The sequence below is a fragment of the Berghia stephanieae genome, chromosome 12 (genome assembly GCF_034508935.2).
Source record: "Berghia stephanieae isolate SIO BIC M18660-M18661 chromosome 12, UCSD_Bste_1.3, whole genome shotgun sequence".
NCBI lineage: Eukaryota > Metazoa > Mollusca > Gastropoda > Nudibranchia > Aeolidiidae > Berghia > Berghia stephanieae.
The window spans coordinates 403,562-418,427 of NC_088371.1; the positions used below are offsets into that span (position 1 = coordinate 403,562).

Below are 14,866 nucleotides of genomic sequence, written 5' to 3' on the forward strand. Positions count from 1 at the left end.
ATACAATGCGGAGTTATTATGACTTGTGTTAATAACAATGTGTCACTCGCGTGTACTCTAAACTATGTTACTACGAAAAAATGATCACCAATGTGTGTGACTCGTCGTTAGTTTGTGTACAATTATTCACAAAGACACTAATATACTAGAGTGTGATAACAATAATAGGATGGCAAAATAATCCCAGTTTATCTATCACTAAATATATCACGACGGCTAGTAGACTCCTTTTTATTAAGACTCACATTTAAGAACATAATATATAAGTAGTTTTCAGTAACAGTAATATGTCAAAAATGTATTTAAAACAAATCACGATGTCTATAGTTACTATGTGATGCCCAACTCATGTAAAAGCGAATAATGAAGTATATATTTACCAACTCAGTTCGTGGCTGGGACCTCTCTCTTGTTCAATGGTTGTTCAACAATTGTAATTAGGCATTGAAGAGTGTCTAACAGTGATGTCTGAAATACAAAACAATAAAATACCGTAAGATTTACAATAGTTACAAAATGTGTTCACAACCCTGAGTGATTGGATGATAGGTAAATGAATCGTTATGGAATGTAAACATATTGAAAACAATTTATGAATGAGGCAAACAACAAAATGAAATGAGTGATATAATAACAAAGTGGACAAGGAATGAATGAATGAATGAATAACTGAATGAATAGATAAATGAATGAATGTATAATGTATGAATAAACGAATGAATGGATGAATGGATGAATGAATGAATGAATGAATGAATGAATGAATGAATGAATGAATGGAGGAATGAATGAATGAATGGATGAAGAATAAAAAATGAATGAATGAATAATATATAAATGAATAAATGAATGAAGAAATGAATAAATAAAATGCTATTCAATTTAAATGAAAGAATGACTGGATAAATTGGTATTCCATTTAAATGAAGAAATGAAAAAGAAAAAAAATATATAATCCTGTAAATAGGGAGTTCAATTAAAATATGATCAAGTGGGGCAATTAAGAGTTTTACAATTTAAACTTTAAAGTTAGATGAAATAGATATATGTAACTAAATAAATTCAATTCTTTATATGTGTCCCCTCCAAAATGTCGTGGTCTCAAGTGAGTAAAGAGCTACTCGACTATACTTAAAGATATGTAGAATCAGTCCCCAGAATTTAATAGTTACTATAAAGGAAAAACAATTAACGATTTGTTTAAGATGAAATAAAAAGAAAGATGAAATTTAATCAAAAGATATAAATAGTGATTGTGGTATTTACAAATAGAAACGTGAATATATTACGTAACTTATGATGATATAATGTCAGGTTCGTAAGGTTACGTTTCAAGGCAGTTGACAGGCGTGGGTTCTATATTCCTCCAATAACGGGCTCAGGCTCGTAAAGTTCCACTTCCAGGCAGTTGGGAAGGGGTTATTCAGATATTTCTTCGGCAGCGGGCTCAGGTTTGATCCTTAAAATGTTGAGGATTACACCGTCAAAGGTAAAAGCTCCGGCGTCTTGATGGTGAAGATTTAATATCCACAAAGTACCAAAAGATAAAAATCTTCAAATATATCGATGTATGAGGAATGGAGCGACTGGCCATCCGGCATAGATTGTAGGGAGAAGTGAGTGTAGAATGTTAGACCTATCAGCTTTTATAATAAGTGGCTACGCGACAGAATGTAGAACGAAAAGTATTCACTAATTAGAAATTAATTCAAGGGAAGGCTATAAAAGGAAAGACGATCTAATATTAGAGGGTAAAGTTTATCTAAGCCTACCGAAATATAACTGGAGTGAGATGAATTCAGTTCTTAATAAAATAAAATTTAATAAGATAATTGTGAACAACCTTGACTGTGACAACAGTAGGCGTCACTTTTTCCCTTCCCTTAGAATGTTACAATTGTAAAATATTACCTATTATTATATCAATATGAATGGTAATACCACACTTCCCTATCGTCACATTAATTTTATTTTATAATTAGATAATATCGCTTAGACACACGGAAAAAGTGAATGAATAATGTAAGTAATTCATTTGACAATAATGTTAAGGAACAGGACATAAAATAAACAGGCAAACAAAGAATATATATATATATATATATATATATATATATATATATATATATATATATATATATAGAGAGAGAGAGAGAGAGAGAGAGAGAGAGATAGATAGAGAGAGAGAGACAGAGAAGCATTATGGTCTAAGGGAAATAACTTGTAGTATCATTGTCTCGATTCTGATTTGTTGGTTAATTCCATTAGAATATCTCTCAAAAATAGAACATTTAATCAAAGCAAAAACCAAAGGAATCAACATTCAAAGCAAAAAAATAAATAGTATTAACAATAGGAACGTAACAGAAATTTGCTTTCGAACATAGAACATAGAGTCATCAGACGCCCCCCCCCCCCCCCCCCCTCCGAATGAAATGAAAAACGTTCAGATACAGAGAACATAATTATCGAGATGGGGGGGGGGCGTGGAAGGGGGGGGGGGGTTAGAATATAAGTCAAATCTGTTGCGTTTCAAAATTTTCCGTATGAAATGAAAATTGGTTTTGGAAAACTGAATATGCAGTCCCATGTTCATATTTTATGGATTAATGGGTGGAATAACCATAAGGACGGAGGACCATTGGATGTCTAGGCCAGTTGTTTCTAGTCTATAACTAAGGTGTTATCTGATACTCCAAACGTCTTTGACAAACGTCTAAATATTATTGAGTTGTCTGTGGTGTCAAAGGCTACGTTTAGATCTAACATCGCTAAGATGGAAATTTTACCACCAAATGCAGCACAATGAAGACGATAATTAATCTTAATATGGGCAGTATCTGTATTGAGGTGCAGCCTGTAGGCATATTGATAAGGCTGTTAAAGATCAAATCTAATTAAATGATTTTAAATTGACTCGCAACCTCATTTTCATGGATTTTCAAGAGAAACAGTAAATTGGAAACGAGACGCAACTAGTTCAGCAGTTCAGGGGATATATTTCCATTTTTTAAAGAATAGGGATCACACGTGCATGCTTTAAAAAATCTGGTTCAATTCCTGTAGATAGAGATTCGTCTAGGATTGAAGTAATACAGGGTAAGGCGTCTGGTTCAATTCCTGTAGATAGAGATTTGTCTATGATTGAAGTAATACAGGGTAAGGCGTCTGGTTCAATTCCTGTAGATAGATATTCGTCTATGACTGAAGTAATACAGGGTCAGGCGTCTGGTTCAATTCCTGTAGATAGAGATTCGTCTATGATTGAAGTAATACAGGGTAAGGCGTTTGGTTCAATTCCTGTAGATAGAGATTCGTCTATGATTGAAGTAATACAGGCTCAGGCGTCTGGTTCAATTCCTGTAGATAGAGATTCGTCTATGACTGAAGTAATACAGGGTAAGGCGTCTGGTTCAATTCCTGTAGATAGAGATTTGTCTATGACTGAAGTAATACAGGGTAATGCGTCTGGTTCCATTCCTGTAGATAGAGATTCGTCTATGATTGAAGTAACACAGGGTAAGGCGTCTGGTTCCATTCCTGTAGATAGAGATTCGTCTATGACTGGAGTAATACAGGGTAAGGCGTCTGGTTCAATTCCTGTAGATAGAGATTCGTCTATGATTGAAGTAATACAGGGTAAGGCGTCTGGTTCAATTCCTGTAGATAGAGATTCGTCTATGACTGAAGTAATACAGGGTAAGGCGTCTGGTTCAATTCCTTTAGATAGAGATTTGTCTATGATTGAAGTAATACAGGGTAAGGCGTCTGGTTCAATTCCTGTAGATAGAGATTCGTCTATGATTGAAGTAATACAGGGTAAAGCGTCTGGTTCCATTCCTGTAGATAGAGATTCGTCTACGATTGAAGTAATACAGGGTAAGGCGTCTGGTTCAATTCCTGTAGATAGAGATTCGTCTATGATTGAAGTAATGCGGGGTAAAGCGTCTGGTTCAATTCCTGTAGATAGAGATTCGTCTGTGATTGAAGTAATACAGGGTAAGGCGTCTGGTTCAATTCCTGTAGATAGAGATTCCTCTATGATTGAAGTAATACAGGGTAAAGCGTCTTGTTCCATTCCTGTAGATAGAGATTCCTCTATGACTGAAGTAATACAGGGTAAGGCGGGCCCTCCATAAACCACCCAGGTACATCACACTGAACGGCATCAATGGCACGTGTCTTTGTTATTGTTTTCAGTCAGCCATTTGTTTGAGTAGTTTGCACTAAATCTCTCCATATGATACAGGACATCAATGGTGCGGCATCTTTCTTATTCGTTTTAGCCAGCTAATTTTTATGAGTAGTTCTCATTAAATTCACACACGTTCTTCATCATGGGTTCCTTTGATGATTAACCCCTGAGAAATTTATCACGCTAAAAAATAGAAAGAAATGAAGATAAAAACGAATTATTATTATTATTATTATTATTATTATTATTATTATTTATTATTATTATTATTATTATTATTATTATTATTATTATTATATTATTATTATATTATTATTATTATTATTATTATTATATTATTATTATTATTATTATTATTATTATTATTATTATTATTATTATTATTATTATTATTATTATTACTATTATTATTGTTATTATTATTATTATTATTATTATTATTATTATTATTATTATTATTATTATTATTATTATTATTATTATTATTATTATTATTATTATTATACTATTTTTATTATTATTATTATTATTATTATTATTATTATTATTATTATTATTATTATTATTATTATTATTATTATTATTATTATTATTATTATTATTATTATTAATATTATTGTTATTATTTTGAATCGTCATAAATATTTTTGGTATCGCGACACTGCGCATGGAGAAATATTCTCTAAACTAAAAATGAAATTAATTATTGAGATAAAATGTTTCCTTTTCCAGACTTAATTCGTACAATTAAGTTATTTTTCTTTAAAATAGTGTCAAATAATCGTTCAAAAACCGCATAGATTTTTATGGGAAAATATACTTTAAAAAGCTTTAGGATAAAAATTACAGAAGCTTGATCCACAAAACATTAACAATTCTGCTTGGACTTGCACAGCACAATGAAACACGTCTTGCCTGTTAGGAAAGGATCTGTGACTATGTTTAAGTGCTCAAGAATGTCATAAAACAAAAATGTGTAAATATGTACATTTATAAGACATTAACACATCAGACTAACATTTATTGTCAAATATTAGTGGGACTGGAACCTTTATTCTTATAATTTGTTGCTTATAATTTGATTGTAAAGGTTATATTTTGAGACTAATTACGTATTGCTCTTTATTTTCATTCATTATGTAACGGGGAAATCACAATTTAATTTTATTTCCACCTTAAACACCGCATTACACAGGGTTATAGTCATGTAATGTGAACTGATTTGCGATCCATAGGGTAACAAACAATCGATATACATTTGTTTAACCCGTCAGGAACTGGGATACATTACAGCACTAAGAGACTTCTAATTAGAGGAAGGTGCCATGTTGATGAATTGGAGAACATATTCCAGACATCCCCCCCAACCCCCACCACGCATGAAATAAATGTCCACTGTTGGCATATTGCAGAGAACAGTATTTTGGACATATATATATATATATATATATATATATATATATATATATATATATATATATATATATATATATATATATATATATACATATATATTCTTCCTTGACAGTAATGTTACATCTGTTTTTATTTCAATATTAACGGAAAGTTGGTGATTTAGTAAGGCTCTTTGGATGTCATGTACAATGACTTGTTTCAGAATAATAAAGTCAATGTCGTCTGCTCTGCATATGCAATTTCCACGGGGAGTTCGTTTTCAAAACGTGATAGGGCCGAAGGTATAGATTTACGCACATCTTTTAAAGCATTTTCTAGGTAAATGCTAAATAAAACAAGGCTTAGGCTGTCTCCTTGTGATGCACCGATGTTGGCAAGTAATTATTTATTCTATGAGGCATCGATTATTTTGGTGGTTATCCGGGTTTCACTTATAAGGAATCTGATGAATCAACTTCATCTTCCATAACTATTCCTTTCAAAATATTTAACAAGGGTTGGCGATTGATAGTATCGAAGGTTGAAGACATATCTATTCCAGTTATAACTAGTTCTACTTTATCTGACAGGGCAGCAAGTCTTTTCTGGGTCCAAACTACATTTGCATTACTTCTCTCCGTCCTGAATCCGTTTTGCCTATGTGGCAAATATTTTTCTAAAATCGATCTAATTCTATTCATTGTGATCAGGGAGAGCGATTTTGTAATTGTATTAAGCAGAGTTATTGATCTCAAATTCTTTAGAGGGCCTTTTGGTTTCCATGGCTTTTGAATTGATATCAGCTCTCCTTTATTAATATCCAGGTTCTGGTGATGTTCAAACGTCTGATTGAAAATGTCCGCTTTGTTTACATCTAATAAGCGTGGTCCATATGTTAGAAGTTCAGCGCATACTCCATCTTCTCCAGGTGCTCTGTTGTTATATGAGCCAAGGTCAAAAGGTGCCCGCCTGATACCAGTGTTAAGAAAATTTGATTTTTACTTAATTATGGGCTGTTTTCATTGGGTTAATGCTTGTAATCAACTAATAATATGAAGAAGAGATAAAATTAGATAGCTCAACATACTCTGTTCAACAGAATATGAAATAAACAACTTGAAAGTCAAATTTGAATGCTGTTTGGCATGTGCTTAAAACGAGGTCAACGCATCACCTTTTTAGAAATCATGTAGAAATTAAATGTGATGTTTTAGCTCACGTGATTTAAATTTGACTAATAGTATGAAGTCAAAATTTACTTTTAAACGCAATTGCAGTATATTACATATCTGATTAAGTTTCATATAGAGTTCTTAAAAAGTTGGTGTTGCTTGTGACCTTTGGTGTCATCAAACACAGAACAATACTAATACTCGACACGAAACTTTAAAGCTCATTTTTAATGTTTATAAAATCTTTTATTATGAGAAAAAAGGATAGATTTACTATCTGAATTCAAATCTTGGAGTAAACGGATACCGTTTTGCCGATATTGAGGTTTATTGGTTTTGGTGTCATTTGTCACAAGCAACACGGCATGCGTGAACACGTGGAAGTTTGTTTCGTTAAATGGCGATTCGCAATTTTGATCCACCCTTCTTACCAGTCTTTGAAGTGCAGCACTTTCATTTGCCTTTCCAGCGTGGCTCCAGGCAGAAAAGGTAAGTTGAACTTTGGTGTCATCGCTATTTTACATTGTCACAAGCAACACTTGATATTGGATATTACAAAGTGCCACCAAAAAATTATGTTTTCAGCTGTTATTCTATTCACAAATATGATATTATGACATCTCACATAAGACTGATTTTGACATAATTAATTATTTCCTTGTAATTCTAATTTTTTATGTTTCAGGTTGTATCAATCAAGAAAAAGACAAAACTCAAGCTTTTGACGAATCCAGATAAAAGAAGGGTTGTCAAGAAATTTGATTTGATTTACTATTAACACACTAAATTACTACAAACTAGCAGATTTGAGCAGTAGGGCGGGTGTTACGGTATGGTTACATGAATTCATTACCATGGCTGATATTTATCTAGTGTTTGTTTGACTTCTGGTTCTTTTTGTGACCATTGGTGTCATTGGTTAAAATGTCACAGGTGACACTTAAATTTGAAGTTTCTAATGTATTTCTGTTTTCATGTTCTTCAAAGCTTGAAATGTCATTGAATGACATTTTAACAGACTATATTACATGTGTTCAGTTGCTATTCTTGATTTATTGAGGCAAAATTGCGTTCTAGTGCCGATTTTGACCAAAGTAATAGCAACAATGGTATTACTAATATCTAAGCATATTTCCAATTTGCTAGTATTTAGTCTCTTAAAATATTATCGAATTTCATTTTAGAGTAGGTTATTGTGCTTTTTTGACTGAAAATAATGATGTATTATGGACGAAAGTGTGATTTGGTGTTGCTTGTGACATAAGTAATGGTGTCACCGGTCTTATGTCACAAGTCACATTCAGATGCTCTAATTTCCATGTATATTTCTATTTGTGAAGTCTTTGGTTTCTGAAATATTATTAAATTCCATATTTAATTGTGGTTATTACACTGGTTTGATTGAAATTAATGATTTATTGTCGAAATTGCAATTTGGTATTGCTTGTGACATAAGTAATGGTGTCATCGGTCTAATGTCACAAGTGACACAATGTCGCTAAATAAGATATGCTTTGGTCACATTATTTCCCAACATTTTATTCCAAAAGTTTCTGAACATTGCTGGTAATAAGCATATGCAATATTGTTGTTGTTGTTGTTAATGCACAAACATTTTTATGAAATAATATATTTGCATTCTATGTTGCTTGTGACCGATGACACCAAAAAAGCAACATTTTCTCCAATAGTTGGTATTATTATTGTACTATGATTGTTGTTGATTGTCTCTTTTTGTCTATAACTTACTAAATAAAGTTTGATACTCAACAAAAATCATTTGGTTATTGAGTTTTTTGTCTCATTTTGGTGTCACCGGTCACAGGTGACACCAGCAACCTATAGGTATTGTTGACGATATTATGCTGCGTTAGACCTTAAAGTTATCTAAAGGGCCTTTGATTCATGAAGTACAGGGTTTTTGCTACACATATAGAAACATGAATGGACTATTATGTCACTTTTATTTTGAGAAAAAAAATTGGCACCTTTTGACCTTGGCTCATATAGACTTTGAAAAGCATTTCTCACTCACTTCTCTTGGTGTAATAGGTTTAAATAGTGGTCGGGGATCTCCCTCAAATCAGCTGACGTGTGGCGTTTTGTTGTCTTGGAATTTTGTTTTATAGTATTCAAAAAGAACATTTGAAATGTCAATGGTGTTGATATTTAATTATCCCGAGACGTCCTCTATCTTTGGATTATCAAATGGTCTTTGGTTTATTAGTCTCACAGCTTTATACATTGCTTGATTGTTGTTGCATTTATTAATAGTATCAACTTTTCTTTTTGTCCAACTCTTCATTTCTAAGATCGATTACTCTATGTCTTATGCGGTGTAATATTTTGTTTCCTTCACATTTGAGTTTCTGTCTTTCTCCTTCCATTTTTGTGTTTTGTATCCTTATTTGCAAATCTTTTTGTTGGTTAGATAATTGAGCAATGACAGTGTCATACGTATGGCCTTGTCGTTTGGTTGTAGTTGTCCCGCTCTTTGATTTACAGTATTTGTTATTCACTTCGTACACGTGACCATACTTCGTTTGGTGTATTGTTGTTCGTTAAATTTTCTAGTTCAGTATTAATTTGTCGCTGGTTTTTGTTTACGACATCGTTATTAATGCGCCAGAGTATGATCTCGCATTTGTTGTGTTTGTTTGTGTCTTTGTCAATTTGATTGTGAATGTAAATAACTCCTCCAGTTTCTTTATTTTTCGTCTGTCCTGCCCACGTCGTTTGGTGTCTAGAAGCATAATTAAATTCGCTGTCTGTGACAAATAAATGTTTGTCTTTGCAAAAATCCACCAGTCTTTCTCCGTTATAATTTCGTTTTCCCTTCTAATGAGACCCAAGGCAATTCTCCTCTTCTTCCCGTTTGCCAACTTTAGCGTTGAAATTTCCAGCTATTAATAGCAAAGGTTTATTTCCTATATTATCAATAGTTTTGTTGAGATTTCTGTAAAAACATTTTATTTCTTCCGGGAATTTTTATGCTCTTTGTTTTTAGATTGTTGTTTGTTGTTTGGGTTATGTGATATGTCCCCTTGTAGTTTTAACACACATACGGTCAGTTACCCTCCAACACTTATTGATCCAATGCTTCCATATTTCATTAATAAAGAAACCACATTCTTAAAATCGAGATGTAGAAGGAAAACAAAGAAGTCGACCGGTACCCACAGTTCGATCGACGCCATTTTTTAGTAATATCTAATTTATAATTTGCCACATCCTCGGCGAGTTGATCAATTCTAACTTTGCTTATAGGTGTTCTTACAATTAACGTTCCAATGGTAAAATATACTTTCATCCAAGATGGATGGAGAGCCAGGAAAAAAGTAGGATCATTAATAGGAGACAAGGAAAATGGAGAAAGAAGAAAACGTTTATCGACGGCTGCACTCAATAAATTTTTACATTGACGGATTAGAAAAGATATAATAAAATTAAACACGAAAATCAAATTATACACAACCCTTATAACATCCGTGCTTATATACAACTGCGGAACATGGGCACTGTCTGGAAGCGAATATCAAACATTAGACAGATTCTATAGAAACCAACTGAAAAGAATCATGATATTCGATAACCTACAATAATAAGCAATAAAATATTGTGTGAAAAATGTAATGAAAGACCATTATCCATTCAAATCCTGGAGGCAAGATGGCGGCTTCTTGGGCATATACTCAGAAGAGATGAAAACATGCCAGCTAAAAAAGCCATGAATAGTGTTTTCACCCCATCTGGACACAAGAAATATCAAGGAATACCACCCAAGTCAATGTATACTGTCCCCAATAGAGACCTAAAACACCTTTAAAATAATAAAGAATTACAATGAAAGGAAGATCTTATAAACATAGTATCCACAGCAAAAGACCGTGAACTGTGGAAGGAAATAGCACAGATGACTAGAGAGACAATCGAGGCGTCACGATCGAATGATGAGCGCTGTGATTATCCCCAGACACCTGTCTGGAGATAACCAAATTTTCATTATTCCCAGACACGTATTTGAAACTGAGCTCTTTTAAACAATTATCCACATTCCAGAATATGGAATGTTTACAAATGCACATAGAAATAAGGAAAGTTAATAAAATATTTATAAGAACATAAAATTAACCACCATTAAATCAGTTGTTACTACATGTTCACAATATGCGTCGACTTCAAACTGGGTTTCATGGCCAAAAAGTTTAGTCGTCTGCCCTGAAAATTTACCAGAATCGACGTTGGGGGTTCAAATCCTGGTTCCACCACTATTTTTTTTTTTTACATTCCGTCTTCTTTTTACAGAACGGTGCAAGGAATAAATATCCCATTCATCCTCCCCCCCCACCTCTTTTTTTAAAACTCTCTACTCTCTCTCTTTCTCCCTCTCTCTCTCTCTCTCTCTCTCTCTCTCTCTCTCTCTCTCTCTCTCTCTCTCTCTCTCTCTCTCTCTCTCTCTCTCTCTCTCTCTCTCTCTCTCTCTCTTAGTTCCTTTCTAGTTTCTAGCAAATTGTCATATTTGTCCCCTCTCCGATCTCAGAAAGTGACTAAAAAGGATAAATAATTGAAAAGCAAAGAAACAGAAATATTCAGAGAGCGACCAACTGGTCAGATAGAGGAGAAAAAAAACAAACAATATTTTAAAAAAAATAAAAACGATATTAAGAGATTCATGTTCAGAAACGGAACAAAAGTACAAACAAAAAGGAGAAAAGAATAAACTTGCACCAAAAAAAAATGTCTGTGAGGTGGGGGGGGGGGGGGGGTGGATGGGACATTTATCCCTTGTAACTTTCTGTAAAAAGAAGACGGAGTTAAAAAAAAAAAAGGGGGCGGAACCAGGATTCGAACCCACAACGTCAATTCTGGTAAAACTTCCAGGGCAGACGAATAAACCATTCGGCCATGACACCGTCTTCGAAGTCGACGCATATTGTGTATATGTAGTAACAACTGATTTAATGTTGGTTAATTTAACGTTTTTATATATATTTTATTAACTTTCCTTATTTCTATGTGCATTTGGAAACATTCCATATTCTGGAATGTGGATAATTGTTTAAAAGAGCGGAGTTGCAAATATGTTGCAATTTTTGTTATCCCCAGACACATGTCTGGGGAAAATGACAGCCGATTAGAAAGCGAAAGGCCTTAAGTCAGTAATTTAGTTATATATATATATATATATATATATATATATATATATATATATATATATATATATATATATATGGTATTTTAAGATTAATTATGATCAATTTCTACACTATTGTTTCGAGAATTCGTTCTCATCAGGAAGTGGAAGTTACACTTTCACTTCCTCATGACAGTGAATACTCGAAACAATATTGCTGAAGTTGGTCATACATAATCTTTAAATATTTTGTAAATAGCTCCTTTTATCACTATTATTTCATGGTTTATCTATTATATAAAAGTTGAGCACTATTATTTCATGATTTTTGTATTATATAATAATATATTTATACATTTGTGTGTGTTGTGTGTCTTTGTATGTGTTTGTGTGTGTGTATGTATGTCTGTGTGTGTGTGTGTGTGTTTGTGTTTATTGATACATGAAAACATTTTTTTCCTTTTCATCCACGACACAGGTCGTCGCTATGTTATTTGCATTATCTGATGCAAGAAAATGCACGAAACATTCGGTAAGTAGCTGATACTTAAATAACACTTTCTGGATGAGGCCTTCTGACCTCTCATCTTGGGCAGAGATAATATAACCTTTGCTATGTCTTAATCCCCCTTTTATTCATTTTCCCTTCCCTTTTTGTTATCTGTCGTTGTTCTCGATTGAGTTTTTTGTATTTCTTTTCATTGGCCTGGTGGAGGTTTTATGCTGGAGAGGCAGTCAAAGGTATATTTTGTTCGATAATTTTGTTGTTTTATTTTCCCGGTTGTTGTAGTTTTCTATTATTGAGAGAGAGAGAGAGAGAGAGAGAGAGAGAGAGAGAGAGAGAGAGAGAGAGAGAGAGGCGACAGCTGTTACATGGGCGTGGGGCATATTTATCTCTATGATGCTCCATCAGTTATAATCTTCACAGATCACAAACAGCTAATAACACTTATTGGTTATCTTAAAACTAAGCCTCCTTCAAGAATTGAACGATGGATAATGAAAACACAATCGTATGCTATGAATGTTGTTTACAAACTTGGTAAAGATAACACAGCCGACAACTTGAGTAGAAATCCAGCCGTTAGACAATTCAAAGATGACCGAGACGTAGGAGAAGAATACGCCACATATATTGTTAACAACACTATACCAAAGCAAGGACATTGTAGGAAATAAAGCATAAGACACAATATCACGTAACACCACAGGCAATAATCAAATCAATTCAATATAATCACTGGTATAAATATGAAAACAGCATTTCCAAAGATGATAATCAAACATTTTTAACATTAAAACAAACGTCAGAATGAACTTTCAATCACTGATGATGATGGTATTATTCTGAATTACGATATAATTGTTTTTTTCCAAATGCAATCCTAAAACTTGCTTTAGACCTCGCGCACTCAGGTCATCAACGACAAAATAAAACACAATTAATGAGAGAAAGAAACATGGTTTTTGCGGAATGAAACAAGCAGTTTATGAAGTTATAACGAATTGTTTTGCATTGCAAGTGGCTACAGAATCAAATAAAAGATAGCCTTTAGGAATGTCAAAACTGCTCAATAAACCATGGTCCGACCTTCGTGCAGATTATTGATATTTACAAACTGGAGAAAATATTCTTGTGATCATGGATGAATATTCCAGATATGTAGTGGTAGCGATCATAAAACGCAAGTCTTCAAATGCTATCATAACTAGACTTGATAAATATTTTTTTTTCTGAATTTGGAATCGCAAGCAATCTGAAAACAGACAAAGGATATCCTTTCAACATAATTCAGTGAATATTTAAAGTACATGAGACTACATCATCGAAAAACCACACCCTAATGGCCCAGAGCAAATAGTGAAACAGAAATATGTATGAAACCATTGAACGATTGCCGTTTGTTTTGATCATATGAAAGTTTCGCAATGTCCACATCGACATGATTCAATCTAAAATATCGACATTTATAATGCTACATGTTGCCAGATCATGTCTCGTTATGTGTTATAAACTGCATTGCCTGATTTTGTAAAAGTGTACTCAACTAAGTGAAGAAAATAGCAAAACGGACATTAACTGTATTTCATAAAACGGTGTCCGACCGAAGAATTAAAAATAAAACATTGTTGCCGCAATGTTCCGGTTTATCTCGAATACGATATCGAGCACCAGTAAGAAAGAGAGTGGAATATGGTGTAAGTCTGTTTATTCCATCCAAAAGATGTAACGGAGTCCAATAGATACCATTTTACTCCCCTGAGCACCGGGCAACAGTGTTCAACTAAATCAGAAAAATAAAACTTCATTTTCTGTGACGGAAATATTGCCATATTTCTTCATGGACTTCTTTGCCGACAAGGATAGAAAACAATTTTACCATAAGTAAAGGAAAAGGTCAATTGAACAGAAAACCCATTGAACTTCTTGGACATACTTTCCGGAAATATGCAAATGATAGGCACATTTATGATTCAGTACACCTAAGTAATTTAAAATTCTTAATACAACGAATTTCCAGATTACATGTTGGATTACCTAAAAATAAATAAAAAATAAATGATGGTAAAACTGAGATCTTAATGTGTGGAAAGCCGAGGACTCGGGCAAAAAAAAATCTATCATTCTCATAAATGGGAGCTACAATAGATGTTCTGCAATCCTCTGTTACTTCACCACTGTCGAGTGATCTCTGAAAAAAACAAACGGAGGCAGGGTGCTACGCAGTCTGCAAGCTCATTCAAAACTCTTGCTTAGATGTTGTCTGGTCCACCAACGCTTGTAGGATCCAAATTTTGAAGAAGGTTTGCAATACCCTCTTAAGTCACATTGTGTAGATAGCAGGAGCATATGTAATGTGTCCTGTGGCCTTTAATTTTCATTTCGACTCATATCATCTCACACTTTTCCTCCAGTTCTGGAACTAACGAGCCTATGTGCTCCTTGCTGGTGGCAATATAACCCCCCCC

The 14,866-nt window shown here is 33.5% G+C and overlaps 2 long non-coding RNA genes across 3 annotated transcripts in view; one reads left to right on the top strand and one right to left on the bottom strand.

The window, feature by feature from the left end:
- The window catches only part of LOC144957445 (uncharacterized), a 102,634-nt gene that overhangs the window by 18,462 nt on the left and 69,306 nt on the right, over positions 1-14,866 (top strand). Inside the window, exon 2 of the long non-coding RNA XR_013642172.1 lies at positions 12,375-12,428. This is a non-coding gene — a long non-coding RNA (uncharacterized LOC144957445). The remainder of the gene's footprint in view (positions 1-12,374; positions 12,429-14,866) is intronic.
- LOC144957444 (uncharacterized) overlaps positions 1-14,866 on the bottom strand; it is a 107,757-nt gene that overhangs the window by 18,417 nt on the left and 74,474 nt on the right. Inside the window, exon 3 of one of the 2 annotated variants that reach the window (XR_013642169.1) lies at positions 381-468. This is a non-coding gene — a long non-coding RNA (uncharacterized LOC144957444). Of the gene's footprint in view, positions 1-380; positions 469-4,262; positions 4,379-14,866 lie in introns of those variants that run through there. The other variant, XR_013642171.1, reaches the window with a different exon arrangement.